Source organism: Macrobrachium nipponense, chromosome 31 (assembly GCF_015104395.2).
Source record: "Macrobrachium nipponense isolate FS-2020 chromosome 31, ASM1510439v2, whole genome shotgun sequence".
Taxonomy (NCBI): Eukaryota; Metazoa; Arthropoda; class Malacostraca; order Decapoda; family Palaemonidae; genus Macrobrachium; species Macrobrachium nipponense.
The window spans coordinates 16,137,766-16,157,842 of NC_061093.1; the positions used below are offsets into that span (position 1 = coordinate 16,137,766).

At 46.3% G+C, this 20,077-nt stretch overlaps 1 pseudogene; it reads right to left on the reverse strand.

Annotated features, from left to right (window-relative positions):
- The window catches only part of LOC135206647 (cyclin-dependent kinase 12-like), a 193,077-nt pseudogene that overhangs the window by 137,272 nt on the left and 35,728 nt on the right, over positions 1-20,077 (reverse strand).

A 20,077-nucleotide genomic window follows, 5' to 3' on the forward strand; every position in this document is an offset into this window, starting at 1 on the left:
AATTTGTACTTACTATTTTTATCTTTTGCTCTTGCTTTATATACCTGCCCATAAGTTCCCTCACCAATCTGGGCAATAATATCGAACACATCTACACAACGTGCGCTCCAATCCTCCAAAGATGTTCTATCCACATGCTTTGCATTCAAAATTTTTGGTCTTGGTAAACTAGCTGGAGTCTTGGATGATTTTGTTCGTGCTGAAGGTGGAGTGCTCATAGCATCATCATCTGGTGAAAGCTCTTCAGCACCCTCTACTACTAAGGAAACTGGAAGCAATTAATCAACTTTTCAGTAGCAGGCAAAGTTCTGATACAATATAACTATTACAGATGGTATTTAGCACTGCAATAATTACCAGTGTTATTCAAACCAATTACCAAATATTTACTGTATTTAAAAAACGTAAAACAAATTACCTGGAGGCATTGGCAGGTCCTTGGTAATACTGATTCTACTTGGCTTATTGACCTCTGGAGGAGTACTTGGAGAAGTTGGCGAATCTATGTCCTCTAAATTGAAGCCTGGAGGCAGAGGTAACCTTGTGAGACTAGTAGGCATGGTAACTTTTTTAAAGTCAATTTTACCCATATCAGGAGTTTGTGAATTACTTGTGGTCTGAAGCTCAGAATGTGAAGAGTGATTTGAGGTTTCCTCCTGGTCAATATGAACAACAGGAATAGCAGCTGGTTCACATTTTGTTGCTACTACTGTAGCCGCCTGCGCCATTAGGAATTGCAGCAGCAGCTGCAGGTGGTTTATTTGAAGTGCTACATGCATTAGACTAGGCGAGTGCACCAGCCACTACTTCACCATTTTCTTTACCCTTTTCTGGCTTATCACCCTCTTTAGTCATTAAATGAGCTTTCATACGCTCTCTGTTCTTTTACTACTTTTTTACAAGTTCTGCAAACAAACAGGAGTGGAACTCATTTTATTTTCATGAGCTAAACGGTCAACTGCTGCTCGAGGGGGAGAAGCAGCACGTTGAGAGCGACGGGAATGACCTGGAGATCTTTTGTGCCCTCTATCACTTCTTCTTCTATTAGGACTTCGACTCCCACTTCTGGAACGTCTTCGCCTGCAGAAAAATAATTTTCAAAATTATCAAAATGAAGATTATCACTGGTTCTAGCACTCCATTTTACAACTGATCTGCAAATAAAGAAACACATCTGCTAATAGCAAAAAGAATGAACCCTGCCCTAAAACTTCATTCTTGTTCTAATCAATCTAGCTATCTGTGTTATTTCTCTGTCTCAACAGAACCATGCACCTCTCTTCATTTAAATAATGCTTTATTTAACTCTTACAATCGCCTGTTGACTCTCCATACTATTCACTGAACAACTGTTCCTCTCATTCTTCTAGACTTTCCCTCATCTTTACTACCTCTTACACAACTTGATCAACAAACATAAAGTATCAACACATGCAGCACCATCACACTTGTATTCCCATAACTTCAGGTGCCCTACCATTCTTCAACCCTTGATACATAACCCTTAAATACTCAACTGTCACTAACAATTTTTTTTTATTTCTCAAGATCTACCTTTTTTTCCAATCACCCCTAATTAAACTCTTAAAAGTACTACTCACTTTACTTCTGAGATCCCTTTTCTCTTTGCACTAATGGTGCCACAAGACTTCTTTTTTTTTCTAGAGAACTTACTTGGGTAGACTTACCAACTTTTTTCCTGATATCATTCCTTGTCCCACAACTTGCCTATGCTCAACAGATTTGTGATCGGCATACAAAGTAAAAACAATAATAACAATTGGCTAACCTGTTAGGACTGTCTCTGTAATCACCTGTTTCACACCAGGTGGAACTGGAATGTTTAAATTTGTGTTGGATTCTTCATGACCACCCATTAAGATGTGGGGAGGCTGGGTGGGTTTCCACTTTTACAGTAACAGTAGATAAGTATGCAAACAATTTATCATGAAAACTATCATTACTTGGAATGAGTCTTACCTAATGTTAAAGTTACCGACTACCACACTGAATGAGGATGGTGGGTTAGTGCGGCCAGAGAAACAATGTTCAACCAAGTGAACTAAAAGCTTGTTAATGAAGAGAAAAAAGCTTTTCAACATTCCTGCCTGTTGTGTGATCCTTACTGGCAAGTACTGTCACCAAACGCTGGAACCACAACAAGGTATAAGGCCTGTATTGAGTCCTGACAGAGGATCCTTATAAGAAAAAACGGACTACATTGTGGAGTACAGTGCCCCAAACTTTTACATGAGAATAGGTTCCAGAACCTGCAGGTGGAAATGCAAAAGTCACTCAAAAAAGGCTTATAACTGCCAAATACCAGTACCATTTAAACTAAAATGCTTATAACTGCCTGTTTTAACATTTCACTGCTTCATCTGACAGATAAAACAAAAACATAAATTCTGTTATGCTGGCTTCCAGCATGCCTACCTTTAGATTTTGTCAAGGTAACTCTCATAATATACCTGGTTAGAATGACTTGGCAAAAGATCTGTACAGGCAATCCTCGTTTATTGGTGGGGATCCCGTTCCCAAAAGGGGTGCCAAAAACCGAAAACCGCCATTAACCGAAACTTGGCAATTTATTGCACCATAATGGCGCCAGTAACCAGTTATCACCGCCATAAGCACCATTGGTATGTTATGGCGCCAAAAGGCCTTATGGCGTACCATAAGACACCTTATGGTGCCAATAACTGGAACTCATAAATTGCAATTTTATGGCGCTGAACAAGCACCATAAAATAGGATTGCCGATAACCGGGGACTGCCTGTATTCATATTCAAGAGAAATGTTTTTGCTGTGGAGGCAAAATATTAGTCCAAGGAAAGGACACTTTGCATTGCTAACGAGACAGGCTCGGGGGACGCGGAAATTCAAAACTTGCTCATATGCACTGCAGATTAAATGAAAAGTTAAGAGCCGATGCAATGTCTAGAAATTTAGAATCTGGTGATTATCCTCGTCTTTGGATAAACATTCAATCCCTAATTCCCATAAATCAAAAGCTATCACAGAGAGTAGGAGAAGCAGTTGGTGACGAGGCTATCACAAGTGCAGTACGGTCCCCAATTATGCGAGAATTTGGTCGATCCACAGCCTTGCAGAATTGGAAATTCGCTATTTCGAAACACATACCTTATGGGAATAATTCCATTAGGGCCAAGGCAAATAGCAACTTACCTGGTCAAACTTTTTTTATACTAGCCATTTTCAATACTTTCTATGTACTATAATTTAATTTCTTCTAATATGAAATTGTTCTTATGGATAATAAAACATTAAAAAGGTTTTAATAACTTGAAAAAGTTTAAAATTACACACACACAGGATGGTGAAAACTCCCACATGTAAACAATGCCACCATTGGGTGCAAGTGCACTGTGTGATAGTCATTTCCTTTAAAAAAACCTTTTGGATGGAATTTCCTCTACCTATCCTCTGCCAAAAAAATCTTCAAACTCCTCTATCTCATCCTCCGTGAAGAGTTCTTCAGCTGAAGGAAGGCTTTGTGAACCATTTCGGGTACTGGCGGATAATGCGTGTCTTCACTCCTGTAATTCAGGACTGGACTGTATGTGGAGCGATCACTTCAGCAATATCATGAATTGCATAAATGATCAAGACACCCAAAGGGATGCAGACAACCCCCTTACTGATAACATTCAATTTCATTTCGCAGATCATATTACGCCAGGTAACACAAGCGATGCCATAAACAACCTCTCTAATAATGATTTGCCTGGATGCAATGGTCTTCCTGCATAAGCTTTCAAATTCTGCCATCGATAATCTACATTTTGCTGGCTGTCCTATTTAATGCATGCATGCATAATTCACCAGTTTCTTCCAGACTCCCTACTCCTAGTTCATTTAATACCATTAATCAAAAACAAGCTATAGGATGCAGCTGACCCTGGCAATTACTGCCAAACTGCAATAACTACGATTGCGTCGAAGGTACTCGAGTCGGTTCTTCTGGCGAGACTTCTCCCCTTTCTATACCTCTGACAAACCAGTTCACATTTAAAACAAACCTCTCAACCGACACCTGCATCTATATGCAATTACTGAACTATTAACTATCCTCAGTCTCTCCTGTTTTCCTGTTTTGTAGACATGAGAAAAGCATTTGACAGAGTAAACTACAGTAGGGCCTCAATAATCGCGGGGGATAGGGCCCAGAACCCCCCCTGGATAAGTAAATACCCATGTTATCCTGGTATCCCCCCCTTCAAAATTGCTTAAAACTGCCTACTTTAATAGCTAACCCATCCAAGACCACTATTCCAATGTTTAAAACCGCCTACTTTAGTTCAAACAGCAAATATGTCTTCAACTATCACCTTAAACTAAATTCAAGACAGTTTTAAGAGGTTTTCCTAACATACACTGTTTTATGGATGGGAGGGTCCCCAGGAGACTCATCCTTTTTTTGGTGGAGCAGGTTTAAAAAGGAAGAAATTTGCCCAAGGAGTCTACTTTCTTGGGGGACGGAAAAACCTGAAAAAGTATATGAACAATCCAAGTTTATCTTCATTCCAAAATATATCATCTCTTGATTGGAGTCAGCTGGGACTTCAGAAGGTTGATTAACAGGCCCAAGTCTTGGGCTAGAGAAGGGTCTTCCAAAGGTCCTCTACACACTTCTCCAATTGGGATCAAAGGAGCCAATCTGCCAGATAAAGAGATGTTGATTCCCATTAGCTGGAGCCACTTCACGATGGGGACAAGAACTTGAGTGAAGACTTGAGGAGCCATAGAAAGGCTGAGGCATAGAGCTCAAAACTGAAACACTGTTTTGGAATACAAACCTGAGGTACTTCCTGGAGTCCAGATGGATAGGGACGTGGAAGTATGTGCCCTGCACAATGATGGAGATCATCCAATCTCCCTAGCGAATGGATGATAGGACAGCCTGGTTCGTTTCCATCCTGAATTTCGTCTTCTGGATGAAGGAATTCAATGTGCTGACTTCCAAGACAGGTCTCCAACTCCTGAAGCTTTGGGGACTACAAAAAGATGGTAGTACAACCCGACAACAGATGTCTTCAACCACCTTTACGGTTTTTTTCCTGAGGGATGAAACTTCTTGGGAGTGGGCCAAAAAACCTCTCCAAGCCTACTGAGTAGACAGTCAATGAGATGGACGTATTGACCAAAGGACTGAGTGGCCCTCCCTCAGGACTTCTACAACCCAATTCTCCACTCCCTTTATGTTTCCCATCATTCCGAAAAAAGAAGTCTGGCTCCTACTGGAGTATGAAGGACAGGGTCCTCACTTCCATGAGGAAGGTTTAGAGGAGGACTTCTTAACCCTTAAACGCCGAAGCGGTAAAAAAAAAATGTCTCCCGTGTGCCGGAGGTGTTTCAGAGTGAGCGCGGAAGCGGAAAAAATATTTGTTTCAAAAAATCACAGCGCGCTTAGTTTTCAAGATTAAGAGTTCATTTTTGGCTCCTTTTTTTGTCATTAACTGAAGTTTAGTATGCAACCATCAGAAATGAAAAAATTATCATTATCATATATAAATAATGTGATATATGATAGCGCAAAAACGAAATTTCATATATAATTGTATTCAAATCGCGCTGTGCGCAAAACGGTTAAAGGTAACGAGTTACTTCTTTTTTCGTTGTAATGTACACTAAATTGCGATCATTTTGGTATATAACACATAGTAAAACGATAAAAGCAACACAGAGAAAATATTATCACAAAATAATGCATGAATTCGTAACGCACGGACGTAAACAAATATTTTTTTCAAAAATTCTCCATAAATCTAAATATTGTCCTAGAGACTTCCAATTTCTTTCAAAATGAAGACAAATGATTGAATATTGCTATACTGTAAGAATATTAGCTTACAAATGCAGTTTTCGACCATAACTGACTAGGTAAAGTTGACCGAATGTCGAATTTTTTATATATATATTTTTTTATATGCAATTATTTCGGAAATTAGAAAACCTACAACCTTCAAATATTTTTCATTTTATTCTACATGCAATTCCGCACATTTTCATATATAAAACTCTATGAAATGCCTAATATGAAACTGAGCAAATATTCCGAGAATGGAACGTGCGTATTTCGGAGATTTGTGGGGGAGAATCCGCGTGCGGAGGGAAGGAAAGATTTTTTTTTTAAATTCACCATAAATCTAAATATTGTGCTAGAGACTTCGAATTTGTTTCAAGATGAAGATAAATGACTGAATATTACTAGACTGTAAGAGTTTTAGCTGACAACTGCGTTTTTCGACCATTTCGCTAGAGTCAAAGTTGACCGAACGTGGTTTTTTTCTATTTATCGTGATTTATATGCAAATATTTCAAAAATGAGAAAAGCTACAACCTTCAATTATTTTTTGTTGTATTCTACATGAAAATGCGCACATTTTCATATATAAAACTTTATGTAACGGCTAATTTAAAATGGTGCAAACATTACCACAATTGCACGTATGATTTTTTCGGAAGAGTTACCGCACGGACGTAAAGAAAATGTTATTTTTTTCATAAATTCACCATAAATCCAAATATTGTGCTAGAGACTTCCAATTTGTTGCAAACTGAAGGTAAATGCTTGAATATTACTAGAATATAAGCGGTTTAGCTTACAATTGTGTTTTTCTACCATTTCGGTAGAGTCAAAGTTGACCGAAGGTTGAAAATTTGTCACTTATCATTTTTAATATGAAAATATTTCAAAATTGATAAAAGCTACAACCATGGGTTGTTTTTAGTTGTATTGTGCATGAAATTGCGCACATTTTCATATATAAAACTTTATGTAACGGCTAATTTAAAATGGTGCAAAACATTACCACAATCGCATGTATGATTTTTTCGGAAGAGTTACCGCGCGGACGTAAGGAAAAAGTTTTTTCATAAATTCACCATAAATCGAAATATTGTGCTAGAGACTTCCAATTAGTTGCAAAATTAAGTTAAATGATTGAATATTACTAAAATATTAGAGTTTTAGCTTACAATTGCGTTTTTCGACCATTTCGATAGAGTCAAAGTTGACCAAAGGTTGAAATTTCGGCACTTATCGTTATTTACATGAAAATATCTCAAAACTGATAAAAGCTACAATCATGAGTATTTTTTGTTGTATTCTTCATAAAAATGCGCACATTTTCATATAATACTCCATGTAACGGCTAATTTACAATGGTACAAAAATTATGTCAAAGTGACGAAATAATTTCCGAGATGTGTCACAGATACTTTTTAGTGCAGCAAGAAAGAAATTCGCGCTTGCGCGCCTGCGTAACGATTGTAAACAAAACAACACCTTGATCCGTGAACTCCCAGCATCCCCCAAGGCGCGTGATTCAAAAGTTTTAGGCTGGTAGGCCTATAAGTATTTTTCCGTGAATTTTAAAAAAAACTTTTGTAAGTCGACGTAAAATACGTCCAGTCGGCACACAAGAGACAAAAAATGTCGACGTAAAATACGTCCAGTCGGCGTAAGAGGGTTAAATGAATATTTTTGACGACAGCCGTAAAACTGATTCGCCGCTGAGCTATTGCGCCGTTAATCGTAGGCCGCCTGTACTAGAATGGCAATTGTTCAAAAAGTATTTTTTTTCGAAAACTAAATATTTGAAAACAATAGCTCAAATGTATAATCGTTCAAATTTACAATTGATCGAAATACAAACTATTCGAATAGGCAGTTCTTCTAAATGAATATGTTCGAATTCACAAGTAACATCGACTTGTTGGAAAAAGCCAGACGGCAATTTTGTATATTGGCTCTCTTTCTCTCTCTCTCAGCGTAGTTATTCGAGAAACAACTCAATCGCATTGTTTGTATTTTAATTACCTTAAAACAACTCAATAGCATTGTTTGTATTCTATTTACCTTAAATAAAAAATAAATAAACATAAAAATAAACCGTTAACAAATCCTTAAAACCTTAAAGTTCCCATTGTTATTTTGGAAGGTTTCCTATTTAGTAGAGCTCTTAAACCCTATCATGGCGGAGTTCGTTCAAAGTGAACAAGGAAACCCCATGTGAATGGTCATTTATTTGTTAAAGACAAGTAAATACAAGATAAAATTTGCAAATTACTGTAAATGTCGCGCTATAACAGTAAAAGATGTTACCGTTTCTAAAGAGCATAATCATGAAAGTGATCCAAATGGCGTAGAAGTGCGGAGATTTATTGAAAAAGTGAAAAACGATGCAAAAGGTGCACGTGACTCCCCTTTTATAATTGCAAATGCATCTTCAGATCTTAGCGCATCTGGCTCAAAAGAAAATTGTGGACTATTTACACCCAATCATAGGTAGGATATAGTATTCCCAGTTGAGTAGTATATGAAGACTCAAGAATGAAGATTTTCTTCTTTTAGACTCAGGTCAGGAAGAAGAGTTTTCAGTCAGAATTTGAATGATATTAGCACTGGCATTTATCCCAGAAGAAAGTCATTGAAACTTTTGAAAATTACTTTTGGTAATAGATTATTTTGAAGATAAATTGTGCAAAGATATGTTAAGAAAACTTAAATAAATTTAAATTAACTTAATTGTTTATTAATATTAATCCTATTCTCCTATATGGTTAAAGTATGTTATAGATTCGAACAATATTTATTTAGAAAAACTACTTATTCGAATATTTTGTATTTCGATCAGTTGTTAATTCGATCAATTACACATTCGAACTACAGTAGACCCTTGACTCACGAACACAATCCGTTCCTAGACCTTGGTCGTGTTCCAAATTGTTCGTGACTCGGAGCTAATTTCCCCATAAGGTTTAATGGGAATAATATTAATTGGTTCTCGACCCCTACGAACCAATATATATTATGTATATTTTGCCTTATTTTACACAGATAATGTAAAAGTCAGTGTAAAAAACCTTAATATATCTAATAATATAATTTAAAATGGTTAAAACTAAACTACTATAAAAACGTTTGTAAAGTGAACACTTACTATGACTGGCGAGACTTCTGGCTTGACGGACAAGAGAAGAGGAGGGTGGTGGGTGGGGAGGAGGTTATTGTGCGGAAGGAGACCCTCCCCCATCCAGGTCGGGGAGATCTCGTTCGGAGATTCAACTCTTCTGGTTTTTTTGGGTGAACGTTTAATCACAAACTACTTATCCAATGTCTGTTGCCTTTTCCTTCCTTGCATAACTTTTCTGAAATGGCTCATTAAATTTTTCATTGAGCATATTCACGATCCTGTTCGTAACAATTTTGTCCGGATGATACAAATTCAAGAAGCACTGGACATCATTCCACTTTTCCAATGCGGCTTTTATCACATCACTGCTGACATCTGTAACTTCCTCCCCAGCATCCTCTTCGTCAGTTGATTGCTCCGAGCAAGTTGCTCCTGCTGCTCTTTGTGGAGTTGAACAAGTTCGTCCGCAGTCAAATCTTCTGAATGTTCAGCGACCAATTCTTCCAAACATAAACTTCGTCGTTGACTTGTAGACCCATACTGTTGCCCATGGACACAATTTCTTGCACAATCTCTGCATCGAAGCCCTCAAAGTCACGGACAGTTACGCACTGGGGCCAAAGTTTCCGCCACGCAGAATTTAATGTGCGGTACGTAACTTCAGTCCATGCGTTATCAATGAGGGTATGCAGTGAAAAACATTAAAGTGCTTCTTCCAAAATTCTTTTAAGGTTAATTTGTCTCTTCAGTTACACGGAAGCATCTGGAGAAGAGCGCCTTCGTATATAATTTCTTAAAATTGCTAATGACTTGTTGGTCCATGGGCTGGAGAACAGAGGTCGTGTTGGGTGGAAGGAACTTGAACTGAATGAAGTCATGTTCACTGCAGTCAGGCCAAGTACGAAGGGTGTGCCGGGGCATTATCCATGATCAGAAGGCACCGCAGGGTAGCTTGTTCTCTGTTAGGTACTGACTCACGGTCGGCGCAAACACTTCATCAATCCACTCCATAAACAGTTCCGTGTCACCCATGCTTTTGTATTGGCCCTCCACATTACAGGCAGTCTGGCCTTATTTACGTTGTGCTGCTTAAAGGCACGCTGGTTTATTTGAATGGTTAGACAAGTAGCGGCTTTAGTTTGCAAGTCGCCACTTGCGTTTGAGCATAACAAAGCGTAAGCCTATCCTTCATTGGCTTGCTGGCCTGGGAGCGCCTTCTCTTCTTGGGTGATAAATGTCCTGTTGGGCATCTTCTTCCAGAAGAGGCCCGTTTCATCACAATTGAAAATCTGTTGAGCGACGTATCCTTCGGCCTCCACGAACTCGGCAAACTCAGTCACGAATGCCTCAGCAGCAGCCTCACCAGCCTACCTAATTAACAGGGTGAATTCCAGTTCTTTTTTCTTGACAAGTTATCAAAACCACCCCTTTTACTAGCCTTAAAATCATCCTGGCGTGGCACTAGTAGAAGGAGTTTCCTTCAGCAAACTCTGATACACTTTGCCGAGCTTTCTCGCAGATGATCGGCTCGTGTTACACTATCACCTGCCATCTGTTTCTCATGTACCCACTTCAAAATTATTTTTTCTGCCTCTTCGAGGGTTTGCGATCTCATCTTGGTTAGTACTGTCACTCCCTTCGCAACATTTGCTTCTTTAATGGCATCCTTGTTTTTCAAAATTGTCGAAATTGTCGACTTGGCCATCTTGTACTCACTTGCGATATCGGTCACGCGAACACCACGTTCAAACTTTTCTATAATTTCTTTCTTTATTTCAATGGTTATCTTCCTCTGCACCCTCTTCTCACCATCACTCTTCACTTTCTTACTTTCACCACCACTCTTCACTTTCTTAGGGCCCATTATGAAGAAAATCACAAGTTTTGTTTTAGCGCAAAAAATGCTAAGCGAATTGACGAACGTCTTGTACACAATGAGATGAGACAAAGAGCGATGCTCTGTGGGGTGACAGCGTGCGTGTGGGCGGGCGGGAGGAATGGCTGTTTTCCCAATGGCAACTCAAAAACTGCTCGCAGCGTTGTGCTGGGCGATTTCGCGCATTTTTCAATGTTTGTGTCTAAAAATTAGTTTGTGAAACAAAGTGAATTGTTATTTTCCAGAAATTTCCAGCATTTTTCAAATGTTCATGTCTCAAAATTAGTTCATGACCCAAACAGAATTTTTATTTTCCGCATTTTTTTTTGTTCGTATCTCAAAGTTAGTTCGTAGGTCAAGGGTGAAATTTTACCTATAATTTTGGTCGGGGATCGAGTTGTACGTGGGTCAATGCGTTCGTGAGTCAAGGGTCTACTGTATTGCTTTCAAATAATTGGTTTTCGAAAAAAAACTTTTCGGACAATTGTCTTTTGAAATGACAATTTGTCTTAAATTGCATTTTTCCTAACTATACAAACCTGAGGGTCCTTTTACAATAGGAAGATACTAGCGGCAGCTGGATAGGTCGTAAGCTTTCGAACAAGGGGTTCGGTAGTTAACTGCTTGTCCGACAGGCGCGCGCGCGCGACTGGGAGGTAAACAAATCACTTTTGCTTTGGCCCAAGCAAAAACTGCAGAGTGAGGGTGGCATGAGTGGGGCTATGTGTAAAGGACCTCAGGTTTGTATAGTTAGGAAAAATGCAATTTAGACAAATTGTCATTTGTTCCGACACGGCATACAAACCCTTCGGTCCTTTTACAATAGGAAGACTCACTTCTTGGTGGGTGGAATCTGAGTCTTTTGTGAACAGACTGGTGTTCGCCCTACCCTTGGAAGCATTCCCTGGTCGTAAGAGCGAGGGTAGGGGGGAATCCAAGCCTCTGTCCGATTGATCGGGGTGTGCACCGCAGGATCAATGGTCAGACCTCTGGACCGAGTACTAAGAGAGGGCATGCGCATCTCTTAGTACCAGCAATGCAAGAACTTGTTCCTGTACAGGAGCAAATATAAAGTCATGGGTTTGACTCTTGTAGGCATCCACTTCCCCCCCTTGCAGAAGGAAGTGGTGGATATTCTGCTCCTATCCCTAGTGAAAGGGATAGGATGGGGCTCTGTCATATAGCTCACCTGCATCTCGTCCTCATCCAGCGTAGTGACGACCATGGCCCTCTGCCCACAGGTAGAGGGGAAGGAAAAAAGATGGGAAGAGAGAGCCAGTCACTCACTCACTCACACATCCATCCACACAGTCACACCAGGACTCGATGCTGTTCAGCCTGCGAGGGTCTGGGTTAGCTACACAACTTGTGAGCAGCCACCACGGGTCCAAGGAAAAGGTATCCAAGGACCTGTGGGCAATATCCGAATAGAAGGGACGTAAAGGTCGTCTGGTTAGACCAGACCCCTGCCTTCAGGACCTGCGCCACGGAGAAGTTCTTGCGAAACGCCAACGAGGGGCCAATACTTCTGACTTCGTGAGCTCTCGGACGGGACGTACGGATGGTCGTCACTACCATCAGCCTCATACGCCCTCCTGATGACCTCACGCAGCCAGAATGAAAGAGTGTTCTTGGATACTTCTTTCTTGGTGACCCCTGGTGCTAACGAAGAGGCGTCGACACTCAGGCCTGAGGTGACGAGTTCTCTTCAGATAGCGCCGTAGCGCCCTCACAGGACAAAGCAGCATCTCATCCGCATCATTATCGGTGAAGTCCAATAGGGAGGGAATCGTGAATGACTCGAACCTGTCATCAGGGACTGACGGTTTCTGAGTCTTCGCAACGAAGTTCGGGACGAAATCGAGCGTCACGGATCCCCATCCCCTGGAGTGTCGTACATCATAGGAAAGACCATGAAGTTCCCCTACTCTCTTCGCCGATGCCAGGGCCAGCAAGAAGAGGGTCTTGAGGGTCAGATCCCTGTCTGACGACTCTCGGAGTGGCTCGAACGGTGTTCGAGTCAGACTCCTAAGACAAAGAGTCACGTCCCACGCGGGGGCCTGAGTTCCCTGGGTGGGCAAGACCTCTCGAAGCTCCTCATCAGCAAGGAGATCTCGAACGAGTTCGAGATGTCCAACCCCCTCAGTTTCAGGACGAGCGCCAAGGCGGCTCTGTATCCTTTCACTGTGGGGACTGATAGGAGCTTCTCTCGGCGAAGAAAAAACGAGGAAATCCGCTACCTGCTGAAGAGTGGCCTCTGAGAGGAGATAGACCCCGTCTACGACACCAACCACAGAAGAACGGCCCACTTCCCCTGGTACACAGCTGCAGAGGACTGACGGACGTTTTCCAGCCATCTCTGTTGCTGCGCTACGAGAAAAGCCTCTCGTTCGCAAGAGATGGTGGATAACAGCCAGCCGTGAAGACGTAGGGACTGGACTGCTCGGTGGTACCGCTCGACGTGTGGCTGGGCGAGAAGGTTGTGCCAAGGGGGAATCTCTCTCGGTTCTCCTGCGAGAAGAGCCAGCAGGTCCGGATACCAAATGGCCTGTGGCCATTTGGGAGCCACCAGGATCATCCTGAGATTCGGGGTGACCAGTGCTCGACTGATCACCTTGCGAATCAGGCTGAACGGGGGAAAGGCATAGACGAAGAGGTTGTCCCACGGGTGTTGAAGAGCGTCCTCTGCAGCTGCCCATGGGTCCGGCACGGCCGAGAAGAACACCTGGAGCTTCCTGTTGTGCCGGGTGGCGAACAGATCCACGACTGGTCGCCCCCACAGGTCGAAGAGCCTTTCCGCCACGTCCTGGTGTAGAGACCATTCGGTCCCTATCACCTGATCCCGACGGCTGAGCGTGTCTGCTACTACATTCCTCCCTTCCCTGGAATGTAGCAGTGCCGACAGCTCTATTGAGTGTGCCTGAGCCACTCGTGCACCTGCCGTGTCAACTGGTACAACGGGAGGGACACTAGGCCCCCCTGTTTGTTGACGTAAGCCACCACCGTGGTGTTGTCGCACATCAACACCACTGAGTGTCCCATCAAGCGGTCCTGAAACTCTTGGAGAGCGAGGAACGCTGCCTTGAGTTCCAGTACATTGATGTGAAGGTGCTTGTCGTTCTCGTCCCACACTCCTGAAGTCAGCAACTCCTCCAGGTGTGCGCCCCATCCCTCGGTCGATGCGTCTGAGAACAGCTGCATGTCCCGGGGGGCCGGGGGGGGAGTGCGCAGAGGCACTCCTCTTAAGAGGTTGTTCCTGTCGTCGAGCCACCAGGCTAGGTCCTGCCTCACCTCCTGTGTCAGTGACACTGGAAAGCTTGGGGGATCCGTCGCCTGTGACCAACTCTCCTTTAGTCTCCACTGAAGAGACCGCAGGTGAAGACGCCGTGACTGGGACTAACTTCTCGAGTGACGACAGGTGTCCGATCACGACTTGCCATCGCTGAGCTACCTGTTCCTGCCGAGACAGGAACTGGTTGGCTGCCTCCCTGAATCTGCTGATCCGCGAGTCTGCGGGGAAGACTAGCTGCTACCGTGTCGATCAGCATACCCAGGTACTTCATCTGCTTGGGTTCGAGATCGGACTTCTCGAAGTTCACAACGATCCTCCCCAGATCGCGACAGAACTCGAGCAGCCGATCCCTGTCCTGTAGCAACTGCGAGCGGGAGCTCGCCAGGACTAACCAATCGTCGAGATACCTCATCAGACGTATCCCGTGCGAATGGGCCCAAGCAGACACCAGAGTGAACACTCGCGTGAACACCTGTGGGGCGGTTGAGACCGAAGCACAGTGCCCTGAAACTGGTACACCGTCCCGGTCGAGGATGAAGCGGAGGTACTTTCTGGGAGGACTGATGAATGGGTATTTGGAAATACGCATCCTTCAAGTCCACTGAAAGCATGAAATCGTTCTCTGATGGAGTCGAGCACCTGAGCGTGCCGTCTCCATCGTGAACCGGGTCTGGCGCGAACCAAAAACCGGTTCAGGGGAGAGAGATCTTCACCGGGCGCCAGCCTCCCGTAGACTTTTTACCCAGGAAGAGTCGACTGTAAAAGCCCGGTGACTGATCCGTAACGATCTCTACAGCTCTCTTGCTCAGCATGGTCTTGATCTCCTGTCTGAGTGCTACGTCCTTCGGTGACCCGTGGACGTACGACTGCTGTTGGACCGGGTTGGAGGTGAGGGGTGGCCGAGATTCGAAGGGTAACAGATATCCCTCCCGAAGGACATCTACAATCCAGGTCTCGGCGCCGTAGCGCTGCCAAGTTGCCCAATGGCTGGCCAGGCACCCCCCCACTTCCGGCAGCAGGTGAGGGGGAACGCCGTCCCTAGCGTTTCCCCCCTTTCTTCGACTTCTTCCCAGAGCCTCCCCGGGATGAGGAGGGCTGGGAGGAGGGCTGGTTACGGCCCCCCTTGCCAGAAGTCGAAGAAGACAGAGTCATTCGCCTCGGGGCTTCGACGCAGCAACCGTCTTAGCAGCCGAGGAAGCGCTAGCCGAGCTCTTAGACTTGGCCGCAGTCCGAGGCTGCCCAGAAGCCTTCGAGATGCCTGGTGAACTAGACGGTCACTGTCATCAGTGCGCCGTCTGTCCACCGCAGCGTCCACCATATCTCGTGGGAAGAGAGGACGTGGAACTCCGTAAAGGTCCGTTTCGAAGTCCCAATGCCGCTTCACGCCCCGGCCGCCCTGGAAACCCGAGTAAGGAGCAGCTCCCTTCGTCGAAGAACCAGGTTGGCCCACAGGTTCACCGTCTGGTGGGCAAGGAAGGAGATGGCTCTTCCCCCAGACTGGCAAACTCTCCTGAAGGCCGAGTCATCTTCGGGAGAAATTCCCCCGGAGTTGGCTGCGACCTTAGATACTGTGAGGGACCACAGATCTAGCCAGGAGACGGCCTGGAACGCTGCCATGGCGGTAGATTCCAGGCCGAGTGCCTCTTGCTGCGAGAACCACAGGTTCTCGGACAGGAGCTGTTGCAGAGACACACCCGGAGTCAGCCTCGCTAACTCCGGGTTTACCTGTTTGGGCGGCATCGGATCCTCAGATGGCACGTAAAAACCGCCGCTGTCGTAGAAGAGGAGGTGGAAGTAGCTTGCTAGACCTGCCAGACTTCAGCGAACCGTCCTGTCCAGAGACAAGCGATTCAACTTGGTCCAGCACTGAGTCAGCCAGCTCTGACCGCGGCAAACCCACCGTCGGTCTGGGTTCCCTCTTCGGGCCCCAGAACGACTCGAGCCGGGACGTGGGCTCGGATGGTGGGAGCGGCGATCCTTCCCCGAGGTCGTTGTGCTGACGAATCAGCGCAATAACCTCGGCAAGTTCCTCTGGATCTCGGGCGTGATAGCATCCTGTGGAGTCGGACCGTCCAGTCCCTCGAACAGGAGTACCTCCCGAGACCCATCCTCCCTCAAGGGAAGGAGCAGCGACAGCCCCCTCTAGGTCTCCTCCAGCCACCTGTGCGTAAGACCTGGCTGGTCCGAGAACCGAGCCTGGTACGTACGACGACGTGGCGGGATCCTGAAGGGCGCACCCTTCACGATCACTCCTCAATACCTCGCCCCTCCCGGTGTAACCCGAGGAGGTTGAAGGTATGGGAGAGGCAGACCTGACGCTCCCTCCTCGCTCGCTGGCAGAACCAGCGGGCTTGGAAGACTGCAGGCGATCGTCAACCCGCGGTGGTGCGATCGAGCTGCAGGCCTAGTCGAGCCGTCTCGCTGTGGAGAACGGCTGGACCGAGAACACGGCAAAAAAGGCCCGGTCTCGTGTGTCAGAGGAGCTGGTGCTGGTCGCCGTACCCGATCGCAATCTCTGTGAGAGTGACGGTCAGGCGAACCGGCGAGCTCCACTGTCACGGTGAGACCGGTGCGTATCCTCACGGCCGCGCAAATCTCGCGCCCCACAAACAAAAGCCCTGGCCAACAAGCCGTGTCGGTGAACGGCTGAAAGGGGGACCTCTTCCCAGCCTCAGCCCGTGCCGGTCATGGACCGTCACGTCCGCCCGGGTAGCCAGCTGCTCGCGCGAGAGCGGAGAGCTGGTCTGGTGAGAGTCGCTTGTGAGCGACTGTCACCAGTCTTCCGCTCCGTGCCGTGAACCGGACGCTGAGCGGACTCAGAGGTCTGGTTCCTGGCTGCACAGTCGCTGGTAGGCGACCGTACACTCGGTACCTCTCGCGAACGAGCGGGCCGAGACGGATCCTGCTGCTGTGGCCGAACCACTGACAGCAGGTGAGGAAGTGCCGGTGTTAGCCGGCACCCCTCTGGTCCCCGTAGTCTTCTTCCTTGCGGGAGGAGGAGAGACGGGTCACCTGCTCCCGAAGGACAGCAGGGCGACCAGCGGAAGAACCCCCCGTCTCACCAGAGCGAGACGGGCCCTTAGAAGCTCCCGAAGAAGACTTCTTAGGGGGGGGGGAGGCGACCTTCTTCTTCTTAGGCGGGGGAGCCTTAGAGGAAGAAGGGAAGAGGCGGCAGACGACGACGACGAAGAAGACGATGAAGACGACGACGACACCTTCCTCCTCTCTTCTTCTCTTCGTCAACCTCCTCAGGACCGATGTCAGGTCTGTCATCCAGGACGGACCGCCGGGGCTGCTGTTGCCGAAGCGACAGGGCCCGGACGTACCTGTCCGAACAGACCAGCATCGGGAGCAGCGGCGCCAGGAACGGGAACAACATCAGCAGGTGCGGGCATCACAGGAACGGCAGCAGACACGGCAGGAACAGGAACAGGAACAGCAGCGGTGGTCACGGCAGGTACGGCAGATACAGCTGATCGAGCCAGCGGCACAGACGTCATCGGTACCGGTGGGAGGTCCAGGGGCGAGCTCTTCGGACACATGAAGTCCGGTCGCGGCAGCACGCAAACCCAGGTGGCGGCATCACACTCCCCCGAGTTACGGCGACTGGCCCCTGCACCGATGTTGTTGGTGTTACAGAGACCGCGTGCTGGGTGTACACCAGGTGAGGAGGTGACGCGTAGCCAGGTGTTGTCAGGGTCGTGGTGGTGGTTGTGACCGTAGCGTGCGTAACCGCCACGGAGCCAGCGAGATGATAGAGCAGCCCCTGGACACTCGGCACGCCCTGCAGTCCCAACGACGCCCACACCTGTCCGAGGTCATCCTTCACGGCAACCGCACCTGAGGAGGCAAAAGAAAAGTCGGGTGATTAGGAGGGGATCCTCTACCCGCTCGCGCGAAGACGAGCGGATAGAGGACCCAGAGTACAACTCTACGTCGGGGTATCTAGCGCCCTCCTCCACACTCGACACATCGGGAGAGGAGAAGGACCTAGACACCCCCCCCGAAGGGGAAGGCGCGAGACGTGGAAGTTGAGCGGGCGGCAGGAAAGAAGACGAAGTGTCCGTCACCAAAGGAGTCGCGGGAGAGCTTTCCGACGACTCCTTTGCAGGCTTCGCTTCTTCCTGCCCTCATACAATGTCCACTGCGCCTCCGACCAGTCCATACAAACATCACAGGGCTCGGACCCGGGTGGGGCATGCAGCGCGCCCCCGGCACCGAGCACACAAAAACATGAGGGTCTATCTCGGGGAAAGATCTGAATTTCCCACATTTGCGCCCTTCGGTACCCGGGCAAAGTCTCCTTGGGGTAGCGAGGCGCGGAGATTCCATCATTAATGAATTCAGCGTAATTAATATGAAAAGAGAATACTGTACTTACAATCTTTCATACACAATTACAAACAACACGAAAGCAAACGACGAGCAGCGGGCAGAGAGCGAAACACACACGTCCATCCACTGTGAGGCCGAAAGCAAAAGTGGTTTGTTTACCTCCCAGTCGCGCGCGCGCGCCTGTCGACAAGCAGTTAACTACCGAACCCCTTGTTCGAAAGCTTACGACCTATCCAGCTGCCGCTAGTATCTTCCTATTGTAAAAGGACCGAAGGTTTTGTATGCCGTGTCGAACAATAATGGGTTTTCAAAAAATTGTCTTCCTTACTGTCTTCACAATGCAAAAACCACACTTCTCTCACAATAGGTAGGCTAATTTATAGGCTACATGGCCATGAACAACCAAAACAGTCTAATGTTTCATCTTCGATTGATATAGATGACATAACGCAAAAACCAAAAACAAGAACAATCCCATACAGGAGAAAATCAGCCCGAAATCATACTTTTTTACCAACGCCAATTCACACTGTCTGCATGAGGACATGGCATGAAGAATTCTGCCAAGAACATAAATATTCCAGCACCACCAGGTGGGAAATGACAATTTGTCAAAAATTGCATTTTTCCTAACTATACAAACCTGAGGTTCTTTAACAATAGGAAGGTAACTAGCGGCAGCTGGGACGGTCGTAAGCTTCGAACAAGGGGAGAACGGTAGTTAACTGCTTGTCCGATCGTGCGCGCGCCCGAGAGGTGAAGAATCACTTTTGCTTTCGGCCCATGCAAAAAGTTGCAGAGTGAGGGGTGGCATGAGGTGGGACTATATGTAAAGGACCTCAGGTTTGTATAGTTAGGAAAAATGCAATTTTCGACAAATTGTCATTTGTTCCGATACGTAATACAAACCCTCGGTCCTTTAACAATAGGAAGACTCACTTCTTGGTGGGAGGAATCTGAGTCTTTTTGGTGAACAGACTGGTGTTCGTCCAACCCTGGAGTGCCTCCCTGGTCGTAAGAGCGAGGGAGGGATCCAAACCTCTGTCCGATTGATCGGGGTGTGCACCGCAGGATCAATGGTCAGACCTCTGGGCCAAGTACTAAGAGAGAGGCAAGCGTATCTCTTCGTACCAGCAAGCAAGAACTTGTTCCTCCTGTTTGCAAGAGACAAATCATAAATAAAAATGGATGGGTTTGTCTCAAATTGGCATCCACTTCCTCCCCCTTGTTGGAGGAAGTGGTGAGGGGATATTTCCTTTACTCCTATCCCTACTGAAAGGGATAGGATGGTGCTCTATTTGAGTAGCTCACCTGCATCTCTCCTTACCCAGGCAGGTGACGACCATGTCCCTCTACCCAGAGGTAGAGGGAAAAGAAAAAAGATGGGAAGAGGAGCCAGTCACAATCTCATTCCTCATCCATCTTACGGTCACACCAGGACTTGATGCTGTTCAGCCTGCGAGGGTCTGGGTTAACTACACAACGTGTTGAGCAACCACCACGGTTCCCAAGGAAAAAGATCCAAGGAACTGTGGGGCAATATCCTGAAGGTAGAAGGAGGTGCATGCGGTCCGGTTGGACCAGGCGCCTGCCTTCATTACCTGCGCACGGAGAAGTTCTTGCGGACACGC